Source organism: Tachypleus tridentatus, chromosome 7 (assembly GCF_004210375.1).
Source record: "Tachypleus tridentatus isolate NWPU-2018 chromosome 7, ASM421037v1, whole genome shotgun sequence".
Taxonomy (NCBI): Eukaryota; Metazoa; Arthropoda; class Merostomata; order Xiphosura; family Limulidae; genus Tachypleus; species Tachypleus tridentatus.
The window spans coordinates 40632851-40657236 of NC_134831.1; the positions used below are offsets into that span (position 1 = coordinate 40632851).

General features: G+C 34.2%; 1 long non-coding RNA gene across 1 annotated transcript; it reads left to right on the forward strand.

The window, feature by feature from the left end:
• The first annotated feature begins 249 nt into the window (after positions 1-249).
• On the forward strand, positions 250-17617 carry LOC143257974 (uncharacterized). The gene is made up of 2 exons (XR_013032063.1): positions 250-449; positions 17154-17617. It is a non-coding gene; the product is annotated as an uncharacterized LOC143257974 (long non-coding RNA).
• The last annotated feature ends 6769 nt before the right edge of the window (positions 17618-24386 follow it).

Consider the following 24386-nt stretch of genomic DNA (forward strand, 5'->3'; position numbering starts at 1 on the left):
GATAGCGCTCCACAGTAATTCATATACCCAATTAGAAAATAATTTTAAAATTAATTTTGTCTATTAAGTTTATTCATTATTCGTAGAAATAAATCGACTAAGAAATAGTTGGTTTTGTAACCTATCGCAACCCTTTCAAATCTGATTTCTTTACGCCTCTCAATCTGAACATTTGCTAACAAATAAAATCGACGACAGTTTACGTTTCTGTTGTGACTATTACTTTGTGTTAACTTTCGTATATGCTTATTATCTATGATCAAATTGTAGGGGGTAGGTGGAACAGTTCTCCTAATGTTAAAATACCCGTCACATTTCCTAAAAGAATTAGGGGGATAGGGGAGTTCGTCGAAAATAAAATTTCACTGACTGGTTTGTTAACCTCGATGGAGAGACGTTACAGTTACAATGATTCTGTTTGTGCTGTGTGATGTCTTTACAAACTATTGGTGAGTTACTCCTAATAATTGGTTTGTGTAAGGTTATTGTTAGTTGTTAATTTTGTTGTTACTAGTGATTGATGTATAAGATAATTAAATTTATCACATACTTGCGTATATGGCAGTGCATTTGTTTATTATATTTATAGAGGTCTCCTTGTTGAGTGGTAATAGTTTGAGTAAAGAATGTAGATTTAAATGCATATAAGGAATTAAAGCCCCTAGATTCAAAATGACGGTTTCTAGAACAAGGCTGTGAAAGACAGTTCATTATACAAAAATCTTTATATCAAGTGAAAACGTCCCTCGTCGTTCCTCAATCGAGAGACAATCTATAGACTCTTAGACGCCTGCTCGTATGATTCACGATTTATTTTAGTGTAATTAATTTAGTCAAAAAACGTAACGAAAGTGCGTGGTCAGATCGTCAAAATACAAGTGTAACTTTAATTGCGTATGTATACATGTGAGTATTGTTAGAACGTTACAACATTTTTTGCTTTTTAAGGACATAATACAATAACCTAAGTTAATCTAGGTGTATGAACAATATTATAACATTATGCTTACCTTATTATTTTATATTATAGAGCAGACCAACTGTTTAATGATTGTGTTACAGATTTCTGTTGTCAAAGAAAAAATTGAAAATATTTCATTTAATGGAAAGAAAATAAACTTGAAATATAGACAGTACGAGGGTTTGTTCGTCTACCAGTGTACGTGAGTTAATATTGTTAGAATTGTTCAACAGTTTGTTCCAAGAAGTTGCTAGTAAATCACTGGGAGAAGTCCTTATGGAAGATCTGTGAGGCTATAAACGTAGGTTAATGGGTGTTAAAATAGTGGGTGAATCGTTTAATTTCCAAAATCTCAGCTATATCTTCTTCCTGCTGCTTATTTATTGTTATCACGTTTTGTTTTTGTTAATTGTCGTCGTTAAACGTATGAGAGGTAATATCCTTGGAGCAGGTGACCTTAACGGCCAGGAGAGAGATAGCTGGCTACTTGACACTTGCTGATAAAGATACTTGTCGCATGTCTTATGTCAAGATGGGAGGGTCGATCTTTCAGGCTAAGCACAAGCTGGTTTTGACAATTGTAAGAACCGTATGTTTTACTGTAATATCACTAGAGTGTGTAATTAGTTTTGTTTTCTTTGACAGATGGCGTTAGTAGTTACGCTTTCTACTTTAGTAGAAGCGAGTAATTATGAGATATTCACCAGAGGGCGTTTTCTTCAAATAATTGCTCATTTGAGTTGTGAGCTGTAAAAAAGCCATACAAGCCAACAATTTCTGAGGAATTATTATAAGAAACAGGAAATACTGACTTATTTCTTTAACAAAACTACACGTTATCTCGCAGTTAAAAAAAAAAGTTAAAAACTACAATTTCTTACTTTTCATTTTTGAAGCAAAGCCACATTGGGCTACTACTGTGTCCAACGCGGGGAATGTAACCCTGGATTTTAGCTTTTAAAATCAGCGCAGTTACTGCTATTGAGAGACTAGGATTTGTGGCCCAAAATATCTAAACAAGTAGGACCTTGTAATGTGGTGGCATATAATGTTTTCTACCTGATTTAATGACAGAAGATTTTTTTTCATTTATTTGGTTTTCGTGCAATTTTAGTTGAAACACAGTGTCTAGAATGTTATAGCGGTTGCTTTGATATAATTTCTTTGTTTTCGGTACTAATTTTTTTTTCTGCTCAAATGGATATTGCAGTGGCACATAGCATCCGGGCTGAAATGATTAGCACTGCCTTTGCTAACCGAGTTGACATCTAAATGGAACAGTTGATTGTTGCTATGAGAGAACAGTCTTGGCATGGCCATGTGGTTAAGGCACTTGACTCGTAATTCGAGAGTCGCGGGTTCGAATCCCCATCACATCAATATGCTCTCCCTTTTAGCCGTGGAAGCGTTATAATGTTATGGTCAATCCCACTATTCGTTGGTAAAAGAGTAGCCTAAGAGATGGCGGTGGGTGGTGATGACTAGCTGCCTTTCCTCTAGTCTTACACTGCTAAATTATGGATGGCTAGCGCAGACTGCCCTCGTGGAGCTTTGCGCGAAATTGAAAAACAAACGAACAAAGAATCGTCAAGCATAAAGCTGCACAATAGACTACCGATACTGTGGCCCTTGCAAGGATCGAACCCAGAATTATGGTATTTAAGCCTTCATGTTTAACTTTATAGTAAACCTAGAATAAGATCGAATTAAAACAGTCGTACAATATAAAGACCATCTAACAGCTTAATTAAAGTTTAGAACCTGGAGGTGACAAGTTTAGTAACAAATTAGATTAAAATTTAGAACCTGGAGGTGACAAGTTTAGTAACAAATTAGATTAAAATTTAGAACCTGGAGGTGACAAGTTTAGTAACAAATTAGATTAAAATTTAGAACCTGGAGGTGACAAGTTTAGTAACAAATTAGATTAAAATTTAGAACCTGGAGGTGACAAGTTTAGTAACAAATTAGATTAAAATTTAGAACCTGGAGGTGACAAGTTTAGTAACAAATTAGATTAAAATTTAGAACCTGAGGTGACAAGTTTAGTAACAAATTAGATTAAAATTTAGAACCTGGAGGTGACAAGTTTAGTAACAAATTAGATTAAAATTTAGAACCTGGAGGTGACAAGTTTAGTAACAAATTAGATTAAAATTTAGAACCTGGAGGTGACAAGTTTAGTAACAAATTAGATTAAAATTTAGAACCTGGAGGTGACAAGTTTAGTAACAAATTAGATTAAAATTTAGAACCTGGAGGTGACAAGTTTAGTAACAAATTAGATTAAAATTTAGAACCTGGAGGTGACAAGTTTAGTAACAAATTAGATTAAAATTTAGAACCTGGAGGTGACAAGTTTAGTAACAAATTAGATTAAAATTTAGAACCTGGAGGTGACAAGTTTAGTAACAAATTAGATTAAAATTTAGAACCTGGAGGTGACAAGTTTAGTAACAAATTAGATTAAAATTTAGAACCTGGAGGTGACAAGTTTAGTAACAAAACCTGGAGGTGACAAGTTTAGTAACAAATTAGATTAAAATTTAGAACCTGGAGGTGACAAGTTTAGTAACAAATTAGATTAAAATTTAGAACCTGGAGGTGACAAGTTTAGTAACAAATTAGATTAAAATTTAGAACCTGGAGGTGACAAGTTTAGTAACAAATTAGATTAAAATTTAGAACCTGGAGGTGACAAGTTTAGTAACAAATTAGATTAAAATTTAGAACCTGGAGGTGACAAGTTTAGTAACAAATTAGATTAAAATTTAGAACCTGGAGGTGACAAGTTTAGTAACAAGTTAGATTAAAATTTAGAACCTGGAGGTGACAAGTTTAGTAACAAGTTAGATTAAAGTTTAGAACCTGGAGGTGACAAGTTTAGTAACAAGTTAGATTAAAGTTTAGAACCTGGAGGTGACAAGTTTAGTAACAAGTTAGATTAAAGTTTAGAACCTGGAGGTGACAAGTTTAGTAACAAGTTAGATTAAAGTTTAGAACCTGGAGGTGACAAGTTTAGTAACAAGTTAGATTAAAGTTTAGAACCTGGAGGTGACAAGTTTAGTAACAAGTTAGATTAAAGTTTAGAACCTGGAGGTGACAAGTTTAGTAACAAGTTAGATTAAAGTTTAGAACCTGGAGGTGACAAGTTTAGTAACAAGTTAGATTAAAGTTTAGAACCTGGAGGTGACAAGTTTAGTAACAAGTTAGATTAAAGTTTAGAACCTGGAGGTGACAAGTTTAGTAACAAGTTAGATTAAAGTTTAGAACCTGGAGGTGACAAGTTTAGTAACAAGTTAGATTAAAGTTTAGAACCTGGAGGTGACAAGTTTAGTAACAAGTTAGATTAAAGTTTAGAACCTGGAGGTGACAAGTTTAGTAACAAGTTAGATTAAAGTTTAGAACCTGGAGGTGACAAGTTTAGTAACAAGTTAGATTAAAGTTTAGAACCTGGAGGTGACAAGTTTAGTAACAAGTTAGATTAAAGTTTAGAACCTGGAGGTGACAAGTTTAGTAACAAGTTAGATTAAAGTTTAGAACCTGGAGGTGACAAGTTTAGTAACAAGTTAGATTAAAGTTTAGAACCTGGAGGTGACAAGTTTAGTAACAAGTTAGATTAAAGTTTAGAACCTGGAGGTGACAAGTTTAGTAACAAGTTAGATTAAAGTTTAGAACCTGGAGGTGACAAGTTTAGTAACAAGTTAGATTAAAGTTTAGAACCTGGAGGTGACAAGTTTAGTAACAAGTTAGATTAAAGTTTAGAACCTGGAGGTGACAAGTTTAGTAACAAGTTAGATTAAAGTTTAGAACCTGGAGGTGACAAGTTTAGTAACAAGTTAGATTAAAGTTTAGAACCTGGAGGTGACAAGTTTAGTAACAAGTTAGATTAAAGTTTAGAACCTGGAGGTGACAAGTTTAGTAACAAGTTAGATTAAAATTTAGAACCTGGAGGTGACAAGTTTAGTAACAAGTTAGATTAAAATTTAGAACCTGGAGGTGACAAGTTTAGTAACAAGTTAGATTAAAATTTAGAACCTGGAGGTGACAAGTTTAGTAACAAGTTAGATTAAAATTTAGAACCTGGAGGTGACAAGTTTAGTAACAAATTAGATTAAAATTTAGAACCTGGAGGTGACAAGTTTAGTAACAAATTAGATTAAAATTTAGAACCTGGAGGTGACAAGTTTAGTAACAAATTAGATTAAAATTTAGAACCTGGAGGTGACAAGTTTAGTAACAAATTAGATTAAAATTTAGAACCTGGAGGTGACAAGTTTAGTAACAAATTAGATTAAAATTTAGAACCTGGAGGTGACAAGTTTAGTAACAAATTAGATTAAAATTTAGAACCTGGAGGTGACAAGTTTAGTAACAAATTAGATTAAAATTTAGAACCTGGAGGTGACAAGTTTAGTAACAAATTAGATTAAAATTTAGAACCTGGAGGTGACAAGTTTAGTAACAAATTAGATTAAAATTTAGAACCTGGAGGTGACAAGTTTAGTAACAAATTAGATTAAAATTTAGTACCTGGAGGTGACAAGTTTAGTAACAAGTTAGATTAAAATTTAGTACCCGGAGGTGACAAGTTTAGTAACAAGTTAGATTAAAGTTTAGAACCCGGAGGTGACAAGTTTAGTAACAAGTTAGATTAAAGTTTAGAACCTGGAGGTGACAAGTTTAGTAACAAGTTAGATTAAAGTTTAGAACCTGGAGGTGACAAGTTTAGTAACAAGTTAGATTAAAGTTTAGAACCTGGAGGTGACAAGTTTAGTAACAAGTTAGATTAAAGTTTAGAACCTGGAGGTGACAAGTTTAGTAACAAGTTAGATTAAAGTTTAGAACCTGGAGGTGACAAGTTTAGTAACAAGTTAGATTAAAGTTTAGAACCTGGAGGTGACAAGTTTAGTAACAAGTTAGATTAAAGTTTAGAACCTGGAGGTGACAAGTTTAGTAACAAGTTAGATTAAAGTTTAGAACCTGGAGGTGACAAGTTTAGTAACAAGTTAGATTAAAGTTTAGAACCTGGAGGTGACAAGTTTAGTAACAAGTTAGATTAAAGTTTAGAACCTGGAGGTGACAAGTTTAGTAACAAGTTAGATTAAAGTTTAGAACCTGGAGGTGACAAGTTTAGTAACAAGTTAGATTAAAGTTTAGAACCTGGAGGTGACAAGTTTAGTAACAAGTTAGATTAAAGTTTAGAACCTGGAGGTGACAAGTTTAGTAACAAGTTAGATTAAAGTTTAGAACCTGGAGGTGACAAGTTTAGTAACAAGTTAGATTAAAGTTTAGAACCTGGAGGTGACAAGTTTAGACAAGTTTTAAAGTTTAGTACACAAGTTAGATTAAAGTTTAGAACCTGGAGGTGACAAGTTTAGTAACAAGTTAGATTAAAGTTTAGAACCTGGAGGTGACAAGTTTAGTAACAAGTTAGATTAAAGTTTAGAACCTGGAGGTGACAAGTTTAGTAACAAGTTAGATTAAAGTTTAGAACCTGGAGGTGACAAGTTTAGTAACAAGTTAGATTAAAGTTTAGAACCTGGAGGTGACAAGTTTAGTAACAAGTTAGATTAAAGTTTAGAACCTGGAGGTGACAAGTTTAGTAACAAGTTAGATTAAAATTTAGAACCTGGAGGTGACAAGTTTAGTAACAAGTTAGATTAAAGTTTAGAACCTGGAGGTGACAAGTTTAGTAACAAGTTAGATTAAAGTTTAGAACCTGGAGGTGACAAGTTTAGTAACAAGTTAGATTAAAGTTTAGAACCTGGAGGTGACAAGTTTAGTAACAAGTTAGATTAAAGTTTAGAACCTGGAGGTGACAAGTTTAGTAACAAGTTAGATTAAAGTTTAGAACCTGGAGGTGACAAGTTTAGTAACAAGTTAGATTAAAGTTTAGAACCTGGAGGTGACAAGGAACCTGGAGGTGACAAGTTTAGTAACAAGTTAGATTAAAATTTAGAACCTGGAGGTGACAAGTTTAGTAACAAGTTAGATTAAAATTTAGAACCTGGAGGTGACAAGTTTAGTAACAAGTTAGATTAAAATTTAGAACCTGGAGGTGACAAGTTTAGTAACAAGTTAGATTTACTGAGTTAGCAAACGCATTTCCTTTCTTTTCCTCCTTTTCTTGTTTGGACAGTATAATGCAGAAAGAGAAAAGATTAAAATCCAATTACTTCAACTTGTGGTTCTGGAATTCAAACTGCGTGAACTCGGTTATCCTGCAGTAGTTGTCGTCGTAGTGTTGTGAAATTGTTGATAAACGTTACTTCATTAGCAAATTAAAGATGGGAATCAAGTTAATCTTGTGCCCAGATCAATGTTTAAAACCACTCATTCGTTTTATCTGTTGTCTACTAAATAGGTACTTAACTTGTCTAGTGGTCTGCCACTATATCTACTGTGCACAAGTAGGTGTTTGTCTAATTAATAGTTTAACAGGTTGTCAGCTTTTACTCTGAAATTGTCTTCGTAAAAGAAGTTGTAAGAAAAAAATCCCTCGAAAGGTTGACAATATGTTCGGTCATCATTTGTGCTTCTCTTTAAATCTATTTGTCCGTAGTTAGGTTGCTAGGCTTAAGTGTTTTATGTAGTTTGTTTTTCTTCAGATTTGCACTTTTAAACAGCAGCTGGTGAGTTCGGAAGAATATTAATATGGAGTAAATTTGAAAGTAAAATCGAATTAAAATGCGTACTAGTTTCTCAGTGATAAGGTTGACAAATTAAAGCGCTAAAAATTGTTTCTATACTCGCGACAAGCAGAGCACCGATAACCCATTGAGTACCGAACAAACAACGAATAAAAATAAAAGACGAGAGACACAGTTTTTTTGAAGCGATATTTATTCCTGAACTAAAATCTACTTTTCATCAAAATATGGGTGTCACTTTTTATATGTTCTCTAAATTTTAACAGAATGATTGCGCAATAAGTCATGTAGTACATGACAGTTACTTAATCCTGACCACACGAGTAGTCGAAAAGATATAAAGGTTATAAACGATCCACTGAAAAATCTGTGGAATTTTATTTCAATTACAATAAATAAAAATACTACTAGTGCCTTTCTGCGGTGTCTTTAAGAACGATTAAACAATTATCTCATTCGATTTTCACAATAATTACTTGTAAACAAAACGGAATTAAAAGTAAATAGAATATTGTATAGAAGTCTAGTTGGAAACCGTTTTGATAATTATTAGAGAAAAAAGGTTTTTAAAAGTAGTCTGTCTGAAGTTAAACAACCTAACCTAACAAAGATGCGGTTTGTGTTTTCAATATATATACGGCCAATTAACTTCTTGTAAGACGAGCAATTAGCTCCTCTTAATACGGCCAATTAGTTCTTTTCAATACGACTAATTAGCTTCTCGTAGTACGATCCATTAACTCCACTCAATACAACCAATTAGCTCTCCTTAATATGACCATTTAACTTCTAGCTAGTTATACGACCAAGTGTTTTTCTTTAATAAGGCCAGTTAGCTCTACTTAATACAGCCAATTAGTTTTGTTGTACGACAAAGTAGCTTTCTTTAATACAGCCAATTAGTTTTTCGTTGTACGACAAAGTAGCTTTCTTTAATACAGCCAATTAGTTTTTCGTTGTACGACAAAGTAGCTCTCTTTAATACAGCCAATTATTTTTCGTTGTACGACAAAGTAGCTCTCTTTAATACAGCCAATTAGTTTTTCGATGTACGATAAAGTAGCTCTTTTTAATACAGCCAATTAGCCTCTAATTACACGAATAATTAGTTCTCCTTAATACGGTCAGTTAGCTCCCTATAATACTACCAATTAGCTCTCTTCAGTACGATCAATTAGCTTCTTTTAATACGGCAATTTTCTTCCATTAATACGACTAATTAGCTCTCAATATGACCAATTAGCTTTCCTCAATACAATCAAGATGTCTCATGTAATACTAACAACTAGCTTTTCTTTCTGACAATATTTAAATAACTTTTTTTCCCAATGGGAACAGAACTTTTTTTTCATTGCATAATAATTAAATTTTCCAAGTTTCTATTTCACCTCTATCGGTGGACAAGATATTTCAGACGCTTTACGTGAAAGTCAACATTAGTACACGAAGCGTGTTTTTATATTAAATCAAGCCGGGCTTTGATTTTTTTTTTACTTCAGTAAATCGAATGAAATAAGTTTTTGTTCTTGTTCTTTTACTAATTTAAAATATGAATTTGTAGAAAAAAATTAAATCTGAATGCGATACTCGACGGTTCTTGAAAGAAAAGTTAACTGCCTACAAATGGCAATTTTTTCTACTTAAAAAACAAAACAAAAACACATTAATCTGTCTTGTATGTACTAGATTCGCTTTATCTTTTTGACAAACCAGTATGCTGGAAAGATGAATTACATTTTAGCTCTCGGCCACAGGCCACGTAAGAATATCATTTTTCTTCCAGTGTGGCGGGAACTCTTACGCGCTCATTGAAACCCCGAACAAACTTCCGAGTAATGAAGTTTGGAAATTTAAATCCAAATGTGTGAAGTTGTTTCCCTCATAACAAAAAAGCTGTCTTTAACGGATGATAATCCGTCGGTTTGTTTCTTTGTTGTTAAGCGTAATGCTACACGATAAACTGATTATCTGTAGGGTCTCCACCGTAAAGAGCGAGCACCGAACGTTTACCATTTCAAACCCTCGACGTTGCCACTGAACAGCCGAGGAGATAGGTTATTTTAAATGATACTGCAAATTTTTCAATGACGCATCTGCGCTGTGTCTACTGTGGGAATCAAGCCAATAATTCTAGCATTATAGATCTTGAAATATGCCGACGAGTCCATTTCACTAATATCAAAGTGGACATACCAGAGATAACTTTGAACTATAAGAGGATAGTCTGACTATACGCAGGAAGAAATATTAACATTGATAGTACGTTTTATTAATAATTAGAAGCTCTACAAACTGTTGCCGTATTGCCTTACTGAAGTCAACTCCAACGTATTTGCTTAAAGCTCTTTGTGTAAATTATGTAACGATTCAATACTTTGAACAAGTAAACAAGGAAGACACAGCCATCTCGAAGACCTCGTCTGAACAAAGGAAAGGAAGCCAGTCACCCGTACCCACCACAAGAAGAGTTCTACAACTTTGAAATGGATTGTTTTGTTTTGAATTTCGCACAAAGCTACACGAGGTCTATCTGTGCTAGCCGTCCCTAATTTAGCAGTGTAAGACTAGAGGGAAGGAAGCTAGTCATCACCACACACCGTCAACTTTTGGGATACTCTTTTACCAACGAATAATGGGATTGACCGTCACATATAATTCCCCCACGGTTAAAAGGGCAAGAATGTTTGGTGCTACAGGGATTCGAACCTGCGGCCCTCAAATTACGAGTCGAGCGCCTTACCCACCTGGCCATACCAGGTTACTTTGAAATGAATGAAGAGTTTGATTGTTCTTCCTATAACTCTATCTCATCTAAAAGTGCGGTAATTGTCCAGCAACATCGCGAAATAAACGTAGAGCTTTTTCGATACGCAGCCCAGCACGCTAACCATTGAGTTACAAACGCTTAAGCATCTTACGTTTTAGGACTTTATTGTACTTCGAACGACAGTTTATTCATGAATCACAAGCCATTTAAGCAATATAAAGACGTTTAAATAGATCTCTAAAAGAGTAGCACGAACTGTAGCTTCAAAGATCTTGTGATTGAATACCAGAGGGAGCAGCAATATATCTCTTTCTAGACAGTATGAATACTGAACTAGTCACAACCAGGTTGATGATAGCGCTTCTAGGTCTTAAAAAGTAATTTCACGTTCCAGTGACTACGTGTTTCACATTAAAGCTTTTCAGGTGCTTTTGAAAAAAAAAATATTTGACTGTCATAGAGTCATGCACAGCACACTTATTTACGTTAAGCGATGCTTGTGTTTGGATTTAAAAGGGAGTGATGCAATTTCAGGACTGTTTTATGACTGTAATCATTTTGGGAGAAAATGGTGCGTGTTTTACTTGTTTTGTTTTTGTAACGTGGCTCATAATTAGGAAGAGTTTAGTTATTACAGCTCGTGGTCTTCGATCCCCCTGGAGGACTCCACTACTCTTCTCACACGTTTGTTAGCAATTGTTCATGCTAAAAAATGTGAAATTTCTCCTTTTACATTAAACTGAAAGAAACCCCGTAGCCATGTTCGTCTCCTTTAAAAATCGAAGTAATTTGTTCAATTCGACCTAGTTTCAGAGAGTGCCCTCTCATTGTCAGCTGGGGGCGTTATAACGTGACGGTCAATCCCACTATTCGTTGGGAAAAGAGTAGCCCAAGAGTTAGCGGTGGGTGGTGATGACTAGCTGCCTTCCCTTTAGTCTTACACTGCTAAATTAGGGACGGCTAGCGCAGAAAGCCCTCGAGTAGCTTTGCGCGAAATTCAAAAACAAACGAACAATCTCATTGTTTGCTCCCCGCTAGTACAGCGGTAAGTCTACGGATTTACAACGCTGAAATCAGGGGTTCGATTTCTCTCGGTGGGCTCAGCAGATAGCTCAATGTGGCTTTGCCAAAAGAAAACACATACATTGTCTGCCAGATAACGCAAGGAATATTATAACACCATAAAGTTTATTGGACAGACAGACAGGTAAAAAAATATATAAATAGAAAGAAAGGAGAAATATATAGTCAGAGATAGGCAGGAAACTATGGGAATATTCAAGAGATAAACACAGATAAAGAGACAAATGGCTTAATGTATAAAGAAACGTATGGGCAAGTAAAGATAAATGAACTGAAGGGCAGAAATATATTAGATATGTAGACTGACAAACATACGAGTAAATAAAGTGAAAAATAAAAGATATAGATAAACACATTAATAAAGAGATAGGAAAATAAGTATAGATAATTCCTTTAACTGTCTGACACACAGATAGAGAAATGTTTATATAGAAGAACTAATAAATGAATATACATAGAGAGAAATCTCTCTTTATATAAATAGACAGTTGGGTAAACAGAGGAATGTATAGAGATAAACAAATACAGATAAAGACTTGGTTAGGCAAGCAAACATTAATAATGAAATACACAGATGGATAAGTATATAGGGAAACAATAATTCTATTTCGTGATAAGTTTACCTAGTGTACTGCATTTCAGTAACTGAAGATTTGGTGGGAAGATAAGAGTAAATAACTGAACTAAATTAATCTGATTGTTATTTCATAAAAACACTTGGTGAGAAAACAGTTTTCATTTATAAGACTAATACGATAAATAAACTGAAGATGTCTAAGAAACAGAAGCCTATCCTTGCCCGTATGTCTCAGAAAACTGTATTATGAAAACTGAGATTATACTATGTAACACAAATTTTGTTCCTGGATAGTATGTGTTATTTTTAAATTGCTTATGTTGTAAAAGTACAGAAAATGGCCATTATTCCATTCAAACTTTATTGAAAAGAAAAAGTAAAAATTTTGTTACATAGTGTAATTTTTCTGCGTTGACTTAGAAAGATTTTGTAATTGGTTACTTAGAAATTTTCTAAGTCGTAAACTGAATCGTTATATAGAAGCTTAGTAAACATTGAATTATACAACTCATAAAAAGGTCGTGTTCATTAGGAAGGTTTTTAAGAGGCTTTATTCTTAAACACTTGATTTTTAGGGTTACTAAGTTCAACTTATTTGGGTTAAATCAGTAAATATATGTTTAAAAATATGGTGGCTTTTAAGAGGATATAGGAGCCGACTGGTGAATTGTTTTGTAGCTAACTTCACGTGAATAACATTTGCTTGCATTTACCACACGATTAGCTAAAGAATATCTTCGTATAAGTGCTCAAGGTGGAAGACGAGTGTAATTTCTCTTTCTAATACATTAAGACTGAAGCACAACTTGGGTTGGCAAACTAAAGAATGCGTATGGTTTCTGCGTCACATATTATATTTTACCTGTGGTGAAAAGACAGAAAACCGATTTTAGTAGGTGATCAAATTGTCGTTGTGATTGGTCATTTTTAAACCTCTCACACTATTGCTGAGTATGACCTCCTTTCGCCACGACAGTTGTACGGATTTATTGTAACGCCAACTCCACTGGTTCCCAGAAGATGTCTTGTCCCACGGTAAACAGGTTTTTAGATAAAGTTTATTCTAAATATGTTCAATCAGTCTGAAATTTGGTATACTTGAAAAGGGAAATATGTTTAACTACTGTCACGATCTTCAGATTAATTTGTTCTCATGGTTTGTTGGCTGTAAGCTTAAGAGCTTATAATACAATAACTTTGGGTTCCAACCCTGCATAGAACAATCTTATTGTACTAATTTCGTAAAATACGGAAAATCGTGTCATTGTGCTCGTCAAAAAAGTCAGAAGACATTGACATGTAGGTGGCACTGACTTACATGTTCTTTAAACAAATTTCAGGCAATAGAAGACAACTGAATTGTTACATTATCTTGAAAAAAACAAACTCTTGTTATTTAATGAAGATACGACAGTGTGGGATTATATGGCCGAGAACAACGTTCAAGTATATTCTAAGTACTGTTTTTTATTAAAGAAATCAGCTATATAACCCCTGCTACGATAACTTATCCCACACACTTATGCTATCTCTAGTGTTATTTGTTGTCAGAACAACACATTACAGTAAAGAGTGAAATACGTCTCATTGATTTACATCGCATGTATCCAATCATTTATTGTCCACGTTTTTTCACTCAAAATGCCCCTTAAACCTTTTTTTGTACAAGAATTTTGATATAAATGATGTTTGCTTTTTACAAGAAAGTTTAGTAATGCTGTTCGTATTGTAATATTGGAGGTTGTCGATCCGTAACAACTGTTGGATGAATTGGTGAAACGTGCCAACTCTGAAGTGTGTTCCACATCGTCGAGCCGTCTTTACCATTCTTAATTTGATCATAGCAGTTAACTGCTACAGTGGTTCGTAGTGTTAGATGGAGTATCTGATAATATGCCTAATTAGTCAATTGAAACAGCTTTAACTAAAACCTTTCTGCTAATCTGGTACCTATTGTCACGTCCATTCAAAAGCCAGAGATTCATGATTTTTTCAGTGTGTATTATCTCATCAGACGTGAATCTTACTAGCTGGTCTGAAGAAAAGGTTGAACTAAAGACGCTTTGCTAAATTGGTATCCATTATCACATCCCTTCAAAAGTCAGAATGATACTCGGTGTTTGAAAATAACTTTCATGTGACTGTTTCTTCACTTGTTCGACCCACAAACTCATCAGATAGACGTGCAAGTAAATTTAAAGTTCTGCAGATATGTGTATTTAGGTCCTGAAAACATAGACTGACATTTAGGCATTAGCATTACTGTCAAGATAATACCATAAAAATCTCTGGAATCACGTGAATTATGAAGTATATTAATTTATTGCTCTCACTTATGCAAAGGAATGTGGCGACCCTGTTGCTTACTTAGTGGTAACTTAGGATTACACAAATGCAATAAGCCTAGGGCACTTCCGAGTGACCAAAACAGAATGACCAGCAGTATGACTGGCTTCAGGCGCTGTGGGCTAAACATTTGTTGAGCTTAAATTTACAGTTTATTCAAACGCCAGTGTTAAATAGCTTCATTCTTTTCGTTTGATCATATAAGTGAAGAGACAATAACTAATCCTAGAAAGGTTCAAGTTGTGTGACGCAGATGCTGTGGTCATGTTCTAAATATTAAAAATAACCAACTAATAAAACAAACAATGCGCTGGAGGACAACTGGAATAAGCCGTAGTGGAAGATATGGGAAATAAAACTTTGACAGAATAAAGGTTGAAGAATGGAGAGAAGCCCGAATACTTTGAAGAGTCTTCAAGGATTGCCACTTGAAGTTTGGCAATGTCTGATGAGGATTACTTATTAAAAACTATACCTCCAAACTAGGATACAAAAAAATCCAAACACGTACAGTAGCACAAGGGTTTATTTTGTGTTGATCCAGCCTGGACTTCACATCCTTGATAGGCAGGGTTCTCTTTGATGTGACTTTTTTGTTCATCTTCGTCTGGTCCTAGTGCACCGCTGATACAGCGGTTAGTCTATGGATTTAACGCTAAAATCAGGGGTTCGATTCCACTCGGTGGGCTCAGCAGATAGACTGATGTGACTTTGCTGTAAGAAAACACACTAACACTCGTCTGGTCCTACTAAGACAAAACGTTGGGAAGTCACTTTATTTTTTCGCATAGTTTTAAGGCACAGTCGAACTGCTAAGGTTTTATGTAGTCTTTACTCCGTGTAGAAGTTCTTGACCTACATTTGAGTCAGTGTTTGACTACGTAACAATAGCAAGGTTTGTTTTGAATTTCGCTCAAAGCTACACGAGGGATTTCTGCGCTAGCCGTCCATAATTTAGCAATGTAAGACTAAGACTAGAGGGAAGGCAGCTAGTCATCACCACCGACAACCAACTCTTGAGCTACTCTTTTACCAACGAATAGTGGGATTGGCCGTAACATTATAACGTCCCCACGGCTGAAAGAGCGAGCATGTTTGGTGCGACGGGGATTCGAACCCGCGACCCTCGGATTACGAGTCGACCGCCTTAACCCACCTGGCCATGCTAGGCCACAAGTACAACAGACTTAGTGATAGAAGTTTGAAATCAACACCCGTACACTTTTGTACGATCTTTCAGTTTTTGAAAACTCCAAATTTCAAGTCAAACATCCAACTTAATGTTTATAGCTTTTTATTTTCTAATAAACATTTATCAAATATTTTCTGTAATTGAAATAACCTACTGAAAAATTAACTCTTGTTATTGTATTTCCTTTCCTTTAAACATGTATTCAAGAAACAAAGTTTTGGGTGCAAATCTACGTTGGAAAACATACTCACCTTAGAACTACATGTATCTCTAAATCTAATGACACAAAATAGTGCCATAGTTTTGAGTTCACATTTACTTTGATTCATATCAGGCTAATTTGTTTCATACGCTTGTACTTTGAGTAGTTAAACGTAATATTCAAAGTTTGACTACATGTCGCACAAAATCATAAAAAAAAAAAAAAAATCAATGCATTAAACCAACGGGTGGGGCTAATGCATTTTGTCTGTTTAAACATTTTTAATTCATCAGATGACGCTAATGTGTTAATGTTATTAGCGGGTAACGATCATGTATCCCGTCTATTTAAACATGTTTAGTTTATGCTATGACTACAATATTATAATGTTATTTCTTACTAGATTGTCCAAAAAATCTAAACAACGAATTTTCCATGGCGAACGGTGTAAAGGAGTCATTTGAGGTTAAGCGAATGCGAAAGTGTCAAAGACCATGTGTTCCCTAATTTTTTTTCTCTATGGACAGGTCACGTGATGTAGCTGTTCTCTTAGAGCATTATTTACGCCCTTTTGAAAAAAATATTCTTCACAGAGTGTATTCTCATTAAAACTGTGACTGTTTCTATATCCTGTCTTATGTCCGTTGTAAATAATTTCCTCAATGACTTAGTGGTTCGTCTGAAAACATTTAAGGGTAAAAATAGGGTTTCGAACCCGTAGTGAGGAAATCAGAGATAACCCACTGTGTAGCTTTGTACTTAATAACGATATTTTTTGTCCGGTGATAGACGGGTAATTTTACGGAGTTACAAGGCTAAAATCTGGGGTTTGATTCCTCGTAGTGGACAAAGCAAATAACCCAATATGGATTTTCTTTAACCAAACATACAAACTTTAAACAAAATTAATTATTTTACTGTAAATATTTGGTTGATTTCGCCCAAATCTACACGAGAACTACCTGCGTTAGCCTTAACTAATTTTTAGTGAAAGACAATATGGAAGATAATTATTGAGCACAAGCCACCTCCAATCCCTTAGCTGCTCTTATAACACTGAATAATTGAACTTGGCGGCATTTTCACAACTCACCTGTATCTCAATAGCGTGAAGTGCGATTATTTATTTATTTGGCAATAACGAGAAGTTCTGTTAGATAACTATTGAGTTGCTTGTTGCAAATATTGTCATTAATTATTGATAACATTTTGCATCATCCTAAATAGGATATAATTTAGACATATATTTGGGTGTGTATATAAGTTAGATCTTTTATTTAACATAATTTAACCGAATAAACTTCACCATGATATCACGAAGTCTACCAAAACAAATACGAGTAGATTAATATTTACAAGTCATTCCTATCAGGAAGGGGCTTAATAAGGACCCAAAGTACGGATGGATCCAATGAAGACCTGAAGGGCAGGTAGACTCAATGAGAACCTGAAGGATGGATCGATTCAATGAGGACTTGAAGGATGGTTAAACTTAATGAGAACCTGAAGAGTATATGGACTCAATAAGAACCCAAAGGATAGATAGAATCAATGAGGACCTGAAGGACTTATAGATTTAATGAGAACCTGAAGGGTTGAGTTAACCTTTAGATTCTGTCATCTACCTTTAAACATAACATTATTCAGCTATTCCCGATTTGACTCTGAAGAAGAAAGGTCCATCATTCAAAAGCACTTGAGTTAGAGGGTTTTTATCATTTTATATCTAGACTTCTCGAACCTACTTGTTTTGTGATGTCATGAGTTATTCAGAATGATTCGTTGGACTTTGTGAAGTATACTTAATTTTAGAATGATATAAAAACTTCTGCCATAGTCATGGTCTCTTTATTTAATACTGTTGGCGGTGCTGCTTGTTTCAATTCTGTTTTGTACTTAAGGTGAAAGTGACTGGTTTTAGAGAGTTTATCATTTAGTTTCCTATTAAAAAACGTTTTCTATTTAAAAGGAACTAAAAATGAGGATTACACCGCCTAGAGACAATCTTCTTACTTTGTTTGCATACCTTGTTAAAGTACTCGACAGAGAAGTTCAGTTCTATTAATATATAATTTAAATCATGAAAAACTTGTAGTTTCAGGGCACTTTTGAAGATAAGTTAATCTAGTTTACTGTTAAAATAACAAGTAGTTATTTTAGCAGAGTAATTGGAAAAGTGCATAAATGATCTGTGTTTTTAGTCTCTAGTTACAGCTTTTAAAAAAAATTATAGACAACTTTAATTGAGGCATGAATTATAATAACAAGAAATACACAAGCACACTGTAATAAAATAATATTTTTCTAAAATTAAATGTCTTTTTACAAAACGAAATTTTTGTATAATGTCAATAAGAAACAGAAATAAAAAACAAAACGAAAATAATCTGATGCATAACATGTAAGCCACATTTTTTCCATTTTTCTTTTAATTTTCTTTTTAAGTCATTTCTAAGGAATAAATCGATTTTTCTTTAATTAATAAAAGCGTACTTGTAGTGATAAATTATGATCTTGAGTCCTATATGTTTTGGTAAAAAATTAATTTCATGTAAAAAAAAGTTTATCTCTACGTAAATACTTTTTTCCCTTTTCGCGAGGCTTCATTAAAATGATTGTTGACATTATTCTAATGAATTATTGATGGATGAAGAAATCAACAAGAAATGCAAGATCTTTCGGAGTGCTAAAGCTTTTGTTCTTTTTAATTACTTTAATATTTTAGGCACATTTTTTCTATCCTTGAGCTTCAAACAACCGTTTGATAAATTATCTATTGAGATCCTCGATGATATATATACGTTTCCAACATATGTGTAATATCGTTGATTATGTTTTGGGAGAAGCTGTGAATAAGTAAGGTTTAAATTAAACTATAACTAAAAACCAAAATTAAATGGAAATGAATTAGCCCTTGTTTGTACTGGAGAGTGAACACAAAATGAAACTTTCTACCCTTTTAAAGTCTTTCAGGAATGTATTATGAAGCTTTTGTATATGACGTTACAACAAAGGACGATTGTGAAAAATAAAAACAGAACACTAAAATTAGTAAAATTACAAATAGAAATGGAAAAGGATCCCAGCCACTAAACTAATTAGTTATATACTGTGCAGAAGTGTGGAGTATGTTAAACTTTTAATTTTTGTTAGAAACTGGAATAAGTAATTTTGTGAACAGAAAAACTGAAACAGAATTATAAACTCGGATGACGTATAATGGGAGTTTACGTTGTTACTCAAGAGACTGAACTTTATATTAACCTAGGTGCTTAGGTTCTCGTTGTTTTTTATTAAACACAAAGGGATATTGATACTCTAGCGATATACGTCCGCAGACATACCACTGTGTTAATCGGGGCCAGGAGGTTAGATAGTGACAATGTATTAAAACTAGACCTAGGCGATTTCTGTAAATGTATTCTAACAGTTGAAAGTCGAAGATGAAAAATATTGGACCAGAAGGGTTTTTAAGGCGAATTTTTAAAGTCCAAGATTAAAACAACAGTTCTAGAAAAAAAATCTTAAATGATCCCTTAAAGTCGTTGTTTAAAACTATAGTTTTAACAATATTTTTTGAATGTTTCCTTCAAGTTGAAGGATAATCTTTATTCTGTTGGAGGTCACCGGTGCGTGTGACACAATTTTGATAACCTAGGAGTGATTAAATCAGATACGTCCAATCAAATGGGACTAAATACAACAAATCTTCTAATTTCGTCATTCACTGATAAAAAAAAGTACATGTTATTTCTGTAATTTAATAAATCTGTACTCCTCTCTCAAGCGCGTTGAATACCTTACGTTTGTTTTGTTTTATTTATTGATTAGACTCATACGTAAATTTCAGCGAAAAGGTAAATGAATTCCAGCCTGGCACGTGATCAATCACACGTGCTAGCAATTATAACATTTTTAAGCCTTTCTAAGAGAATAACTTCTAAATTTACAATTTCCCGTTCAACATTCAAATCTAGTTTATCACACGGGAGCAGAGCCATATAAATTCCTTTCATCTGATTGTTGTAGAAACATTACTTATAATTCATGTTATTTCTTCCAAACATATACAATCCAATAAGACATTGTGAACACCATTGTCTGTATTTTGCTTTCCGCGTCGCTGCTCGCGTACAGTTACCCGAGCTATTTACACACTTCTATAAGACAGTATCTTCTTCCAGATTCGTTACCAAGGGAACGATGATAGATGCCTTAAACCAGGGTAGAAATAACAGCTTTCGTTATCTCGCTTTAATTCGGCAACGTCTACGCGGTAGGGACCATTTATTACAGGTGTCACTAGTGTTTTAATTGATTAAACTTCACCCTGATAAAACAATTCTATTACACGTAATCTTCAAACACTCTATAGATGTTAATAATGGATACCCTATTTGGTTTTCTTTTATACAGTTTATGTCTGGTAAATTGGACAAAATTCCTCAGTTGTATAGGAAAATATAAAACTTTTTAACTCATATTATTACCTTTTATTGACTTCATATCGTAGTAGAACCAAATGAATTTCATCATAAACAAATTTATACTTGGTTTCGTTTCGAGTTCACTTACTGGTAAAGTATATTTTATTACAGTTTACAGCTTTTATATAGTAAGTAAGATTAGTTTTTAGAACCGTTACGACGTTCCGATCACTGGTGTGATCATTATCAAGTTTAGACGGTACAGAACGTTTCAGTATTTAAATGAACATTCAACAAAATAATAACGTATTTGATTGTAGTTATTTATTCATGTAAATATCAATCCGAGTGAATTTTACAGATTATTTATGTATGGTTAAACAAAAATCAATAGTGGCGAATAAATATTAAAAACTGTGGAATATTTTATACGAAATGTTTACACAAATTATTAAAAGTACATCAGAATGTTTAAACAAACTACATGAAGACGTTTAATTATTAAAATACTTCAGAATGTTTAAAAATTATTAAAATTACATCAAAGTGTTTAGTAATATTATTCTTAAAATAGTTTATTTCATAATATATATGCGTATTATTCACTGTCTTCTAATATTTGCATATTGTTTTTTCTGGTTTAAGATATATATAAATGTTTGCTTTACTGTGGTGTATAGATATTGTTTGCTTTATTTCAATGTGCTTTGTTTGCCCTGTTCCAATATATAAGCGTTATGTTCCAATAAATACGCATTATTTACTTTAATATATACGTGTTGTATTATCAGAGTTTATGGAAGATATTTCGTAATTAATAGAACTGTTTGAAATATCTGATGAAAACAAAGTTAGCATCGATCGTGATTTTTTTATGATCATAAGTTTGAGGATTTGGACACAAATAAAGCCATGTTTACTGTAAAATATACAGTATCTGGAACTATAATGATGTAAGGTTAATCTATCTATTAATAATTCAGTAAGCTATCTAGACGAAAATGGATATTTTTTGAGGTTATTAAAAAGTGACACTGAACGTGGCCCAGTATTACCGTACTCGGACTTTAATCTGGGAGTTCATGGTTCGTGTGCTGTTGCTGTAATAATTTACTTTGTACTTTAGGGCTAGGGGTGCTTTGTGAGAGAAGATAAAACCACACAATTTGGCCAGACAGTAGTATTTTATATATATATATATGAGTTGGTGGTGGCCCGGCATGGCCAAGCGTGTTAAGGCACACGACTCGTAATCTGAGGGTCGCGGGTTCGCATCCCCGTCGCGCCAAACATGCTCGCCCTTTCAGCCGTGGGGGCGTTATAATGTGACAGTCAATCCCACTATTCGTTGGTAAAAGAGTAAACCACGAGTTGGCGGTGGGTGGTGATGACTAGCTGCCTTCCCTCTAGTCTTACACTGCTAAATTAGGGACGGCTAGCACAGATAGCCCTCGAGTAGCTTTGTGCGAAATTCAAAAACAAACAAACAAAAAGAGTTGGTGGTATGCGCTGTTGACTATCACCATTTTATTTGGTCTATCAGTTTTTTAATTAGGTATGACTGTGCGCAGATAGCCCTTTACATATTTTACAACAAGGTTTACATAATAAGATTCCATACTTCGTTTAAAAGGCATAAAGTTTAACATAAATGAAAAAAGAGAGAAATTAAATAATTAGAAAGTAGAAAATTTAAAAAAATTAACAATTCTTTAGTTTAACAAGAAACCAATCTTTTCTACCAAATGTATTGTTACACCTCTCTACCGTTAACATACACAAAGTAAACTAATATGTATTATATATCATTAAGAATAGTAGAACTAAATAACAGAGATCGTATTGAGAGAAAATGGCAGCCACAAAAATCTCTCGGTTAAAACCACCTTTAAAAAGTAATTTTTGATTTGTTTATTTGAAGTTAAGCACAAAGATACATATCGGACTACCTGTGCTTTGCTCTCATGAGTATCGAAACCCGGTTTCTAGCATTGTAAGTTCGCAGACATACCACTGAAATTAGGACGTATATTAAAAAGATATGTATCGATATATACCTAACCAAGCTTGCTATAGTTATATAGAAAGTGGTAATGCTACATAAACTATTGAAACATTTGATCACTACATTGGCAAAGTCACTGTAGTTATGTTAGTCTGAGCCAAAGTGGCCCGGCGTAGTCAGGTGGTTAAGGCACTCGACTCATAATTCGAGAGTCGCGGGGTCGAATCTCCATCACACAAAACATATTCGCCCTTTCAACTGTTGGGGCGTTATAATGTTACGCCCAATCCCACTATTTGTTAGTAAAAGAGTAGTCCAAAGGTTGGCGGTGGGTGGTGATGATTAGCTGCCTTCCCTCTATTTTTACACTGCAAAATTATGGACTGCTAGCACAGATAGCCCTCGTGTAGCTTTGCGCGAAATTCTAAACAAAACAAATCACACTGAACCGAAGTAGGAATAACATTTATATATTGAATGATACTTGCCTTTATAAAATTTAAATTTATTTTATTTTACGTGTTACTTTTATGTTCTAAGAACTGTTTTTGGCTGACAGTGCTACTTGGAAAACTAATCGCTAGTAGAGTTAATCTGAACCCTTATTGCGTTTAAAAACGTAAACAGTCAGTTGTAGTAGAGCAGCTTAATGAAAAATATTAAGTACTTTTAATTTTGCATAAATTAACATGTGTACCTTGCAGCTAACAACTCTTATTCATCTGTCAAAAACACTGAATTTCTTATTGTTTTCCAATCAGCATGTGCTACGTTTCCACAACATTTTCGGACTTATTTTTTCTCGACATCTTCGCTAGAACACTATTATTTAGACGTGTCACCACAACGTTTCTGTTGTAATTATTCACGTATATACCTACTAATTAAATGATTGATTTACATTTACGTTTTGACATTGTCTAAATAGCCCTGTACTTGTCGTTCTGTTTCGAGACAGCTGTGAACTATGTAAACAGCTGCGAATACAAGGATCACTGGAGACGCCATTAGCAGCTGAAGTTATTTATACCCTAAAGGCAGGTTTCACTGCACTACACAAGGATATACGGACCTCTGTAGTCTTGTTTCTTATCATGTAGTGGTAAGAATGTATGCTGTTAATGATAGTTAGTGGAAATGCACAAGGGTATATACAAATATATACAAATATCTCCTAATATTGTTTCCAATGGATAGTTTTCTACTTGTAGCAGTATGGTCATTTTGGTTAAATTTTATTGGTTTGTTTGGTTTGAATTTCGCGCAAAGCTACACAAGGGCTATCTGTGCTAGTAGTCCATAATTTAACAGTGTAAGACTAGAAGGAAGGCAGCTAGTCACCACCACTCACCGCCATCTCTTGGGCTACACTTTCACCAACAAATAGTGGAACTGACCGTCACTTCATAACGCTTCCCTCACGGCTGAAAAAACGAGCATGCTTGGTTTAACGTTGATTCGAACCCGTGACCCTTAGGTTACAATTCGAGTGCCCCAACCCTCTGGCCATAGCGAGCCTTACAGGTTCGTACTAAAGTTGTCTTGTTTTCTAGTAATGGCGACATCACTATTTTTACTTATACTTTGCTGGTTTATGCCGAAGTTGTCTGTGTTTCTGGTAGTAGAGGCTTCACTATTTTTACTTATACTTTGCTGGTTTATGCCGAAGTTGTCTGTGTTTCTGGTAGTAGAGGCTTCACTATTTTTACTTATTTTGCTGGTTTACTTATACTTTGCTGGTTTATGCCGAAGTTGTCTGTGTTTCTGGTAGTAGAGGCTTCACTATTTTTACTTATACTTTGCCGGTTTATGCCGAAGTTGTCTGTGTTTCTGGTAGTAGAGGCTTCACTATTTTTACTTATACTTTGTCGGTTTATGCCGAAGTTGTCTGTGTTTCTGGTAGTAGAGGCTTCACTATTTTTATACTTATACTCTTGGTAGTAGAGGCGGTTTATGCCGAAGTTGTCTGTGTTTCTGGTAGTAGAGGCTTCACTATTTTTTTTTTGCCGAAGTTGTCTGTGTTTCTGCCGACTTATACTTTGCTGGTTTATGCCGAAGTTGTCTGTGTTTCTGGTAGTAGAGGCTTCACTATTTTTACTCTGCCGGTTTTGCCGAAGTTGTCTGTGTTTCTGGTAGTAGAGGCTGTCTTATACTTTGCTTTATGCCGGTTTAT